The 4,103-nt window shown below is 43.7% G+C and overlaps 1 non-coding gene across 1 annotated transcript; it reads left to right on the top strand.

The window, feature by feature from the left end:
• Positions 1–3,537: 3,537 nt before the first annotated feature.
• Positions 3,538–3,644, top strand: LOC112799062 (small nucleolar RNA R71). Its single transcript, XR_003200648.1, has one exon. It is a non-coding gene; the product is annotated as a small nucleolar RNA R71 (small nucleolar RNA).
• The last annotated feature ends 459 nt before the right edge of the window (positions 3,645–4,103 follow it).

Raw genomic sequence — 4,103 nt, 5'->3', positions numbered from 1 at the left:
TGTTCTTGATGCTCCACCCTTAGTTGTCCCATGTTGGAACTCAATTCTCCTAGGGAGGTGTTTAGTTGCTCCCAATAGTTTTGTGGAGGAAAATGCATCCCTTGAGGCATCTCAGGGATCTCATGATGAGTGGGATCTCTTGTGTGCTCCATCCTCTTCTTAGTGATGGGCTTATCCTCATCAATGGGAATGTCTCCCTCTATGTCAACTCCAACTGAATAACAGAGGTGACAAATGAGATGAGGGAAGGCTAACCTTGCCAAGGTAGAGGACTTGTCCGCCACCTTATAAAGCTCTTGAGCTATAACCTCATGAACTTCTATTTCTTCTCCAATCATGATGCTATGAATCATGATAGCTCGGTCTATAGTAACTTCAGACCGGTTGCTAGTGGGAATGATTGAGCGTTGGATGAACTCCAACCATCCCCTAGCCATAGGTTTGAGGTCATGCCTTCTCAATTGAACCGGCTTCCTTCTTGAATCTCTCTTCCATTGGGCGCCCTCTTCACATATGACTGTGAGGACTTGGTCCAACCTTTGATCAAAGTTGACCCTTCTAGTGTAAGGATGTTCATCTCCTTGCATCATGGGCAAGTTGAATGCCAACCTTACATTTTCCGGACTAAAATCCAAGTATTTCCCCCGAACCATAGTAAGATAATTCTTTGGATCCGGGTTCACACTTTGATCATGGTTCTTGGTGATCCATGCATTGGCATAGAACTCTTGAACCATTAAGATTCCGACTTGTTGAATGGGGTTGGTAAGAACTTCCCAACCTCTTCTTCGGATCTCATGTCGGATCTCCGGATATTCACTCTTTTTGAGTGAAAAAGGGACCTCGGGGATCACCTTCTTCAAGGCCACAACTTCATAGAAGTGGTCTTGATGCACCCTTGAGATGAATCTATCCATCTCCCATGACTCGGAGGTGGAAGCTTTTGCCTTCCCTTTCCTCTTTCTAGAGGTTTCTCCGGCCTTGGATGCCATAAATGGTTATGGAAAAACAAAAAGCAATGCTTTTACCACACCAAACTTAAAATGTTTGCTCGTCATCGAGCAAAAGAAGAAAGAAGAGAGTAGAAGAAAAAGAAATGAGGAAGAAGGTGTTCGGCCAAGAAGGAGGAGAAGTGGTGTTTAGGTTGTGTGAAGATGAAGGAGTGAAGATGGGTTTATATAGGAGAGAGGGAAGGGTGATGTTCGGCCATGTATGGGTGGGTTTGGGTGGGAAAGTGGTTTGAATTTGAATGGTGAGGTAGGTGGGGTTTTATGAAGGATGGATGTGAGTGGTGAAGAGAAAGATGGGATTTGATAGGTGGAGGGTTTTTTGGGGAAGAGGTGTTGAGGTGATTGGTGAATGGGTGAAGAAGAGAGAGAGTGGTGGGGTAGGTGGGGATCCTGTGGGGTCCACAGATCCTGAGGTGTCAAAGAAAAGTCATCCCTGCACCAAATGGCATGCAAAAATGCGTTTTTAGCCATTTCTGGCGTTAAAAGCCGGGCTGGTGCCCATTTCTGGCGTTTAACGCCAGCTTCTTGCCCTTTTCTGGCGTTTAACGCCAGTCTGGTGCCCCTTTCTGGCGTTAAACGCCCAGAATGGTGCCAGACTGGGCGTTAAACGCCCAACAGCTAACCTCACTGGCGTTTAAACGCCAGCATGCTCTCCTCCAGGGTGTGCTGTTTTTCTTTCTGTTTTTCATTCTGTTTTTGCTTTTTTCATTGATTTTGTGACTTCTCATGATCATCAACCTACAAAAAACATAAAATAACAAAAGAAAATAGATAAAATATAACATTGGGTTGCCTCCCAACAAGCGCTTCTTTAATGTCAGTAGCTTGACAAAGGGCTCTCATGGAGCCTCACAGATGCTCAGAGCAATGTTGGAACCTCCTAACACCAAACTTAGAGTTTGAATGTGGGGGTTCAACACCAAACTTAGAGTTTAGTTGTGGCCTCCCAACACCAAACTTAGAGTTTGACTGTGGGGGCTCTGTTTGGCTCTGTTTTGAGAGAAGCTCTTCATGCTTCCTCTCCATGGTGACAGAGGGATATCCTTGGGCCTTAAACACCAAGGATTCTCCATTCACTTGAATGATCAACTCTCCTCTATCAACATCAATCACATCCCTTGCTGTGGCTAGGAAGGGTCTGCCAAGGATGATGGATTCATCCATGCACTTCCCAGTCTCTAGGACTATGAAATCAGTAGGGATGTAATGGTCTTCAACTTTTACCAGAACATCCTCTACAAGTCCATGAGCTTGTTTTCTTGAGTTGTCTGCCATCTTTAGTGATATTTTTGCAGCTTGCACCTCAAAGATCCCTAACTTCTCCATTACAGAGAGAGGCATGAGGTTTACACTTGACCCTAAGTCACACAAGGCCTTCTTGAAGGTCATGGTGCCTATGGTACAAGGTATTGAAAACTTCCCAGGATCCTGTCTCTTTTGAGGCAGTTTCTGCCTAGACAAGTCATCCAGTTCTTTGGTGAGCAAAGTGGGTGCATCCTCCCAAGTCTCATTTCCAAATAACTTGTCATTTAGCTTCATGATTGCTCCAAGGTATTTAGCAACTTGCTCTTCAGTGACATACTCATCCTCTTCAGAGGAAGAATACTCATCAGAGCTCATGAATGGCAGAAATAAATTCAATGGAATCTCTATGGTCTCATTTTGAGCCTCAGATTCCCATGGTTCCTCATTGGGGGCTAGTGGACGTCCATTGAGGTCTTCCTCAGTGGCGTTCACTGCCTCTCCTTCCTCCCAAAATTCGGCCATGTTGATGGCCTTGCATTCTCCCTTTGGATTTTCTTCTGTATTGCTTGGGAGAGTACTAGGAGGGAGTTCAATAATTTTCTTGCTCATCTGACCCACTTGTGCCTCCAAATTTATAATGGAGGACCTTGTTTCAGTCATGAAACTTTGAGTGGTTTTGATTAGATCAGAGACCATGGTTGCTAAGTCAGAGGTGTTCTGCTTAGAACTCTCTGTCTGTTGCTGAGAAGATGATGGAAAAGGCTTGCTATTGCTAAACCTGTTTCTTCCACCATTATTATTGTTGAAACCTTGTTGAGGTCTCTGTTGATCCTTCCATGACAAATTTGGATGATTTCTCCATGAAGGATTATAGGTGTTTCCATAGGGTTCTCCCATGTAATTCACCTCTTCCATTGAAGGGTTCTCAGTATCATAAGTTTCTTCCTCAGATGAAGCTTCCTTAGTACTGCTTGGTGCATTTTGCATTCCAGACAGACTTTGAGAAATCATATTGACTTGTTGAGTCAATTTTTTGTTCTGAGCCAATATGGCATTCAGAGTGTCAATCTCAAGAACTCCTTTCTTCTGACTAGTCCCATTGTGCACAGGATTCCTTTCAGAAGTGTACATGAATTGGTTATTTGCAACCATTTCAATCAGCTCTTGAGCTTCTGTAGGCGTCTTCTTCAGATGAAGAGATCCTCCAGCAGAGCTATCCAAAGACATCTTGGACAGTTCAGAAAGACCATCATAGAAAATACCTATGATGCTCCATTCAGAAAACATATCAGAAGGACACTTTCTGATTAATTGTTTGTATCTTTCCCAAGCTTCATAGAGGGATTCTCCTTCCTTCTGTCTGAAGGTTTGGACTTCCACTCTAAGCTTACTCAATTTTTGAGGTGGAAAGAACTTTGCCAAGAAGGCATTGACTAGCTTTTCCCAAGAGTCCAAGTTTTCTTTAGGTTGAGAGTCCAACCATGTCCTAGCTCTGTCTCTTACAGCAAAAGGGAATAGCATAAGTCTGTAGACCTCAGGGTCAAGCCCATTAGTCTTGACAGTGTCACAGATTTGCAAGAATTCAGCTAAAAACTGATGAGGATCTTCCAATGGAAGTCCATGGAACTTGCAATTCTGTTGCATTAGAGAAACTAATTGAGGCTTAAGCTCAAAATTGTTTGCTCCAATGGCAGGGATAGAGATGCTTCTCCCATAGAAGTCGGGAGTAGGTGCAGTAAAGTCACCCAGCACCTTCCTTGCATTGTTGGCATTGTTGTTGTTTTCGGCTGCCATGAGTTCTTCTTCTTTGAAGATTTATGTTAGGTCCTCTACAGAGAATTGTGCCTT

The sequence above is a fragment of the Arachis hypogaea genome, chromosome 4, assembly GCF_003086295.3.
Source record: "Arachis hypogaea cultivar Tifrunner chromosome 4, arahy.Tifrunner.gnm2.J5K5, whole genome shotgun sequence".
In the NCBI taxonomy this organism is placed as follows: domain Eukaryota; kingdom Viridiplantae; phylum Streptophyta; class Magnoliopsida; order Fabales; family Fabaceae; genus Arachis; species Arachis hypogaea.
The sequence above is the reverse complement of the archived record's forward strand: the minus strand, read 5'-3'. Positions and strand labels throughout refer to the sequence as shown.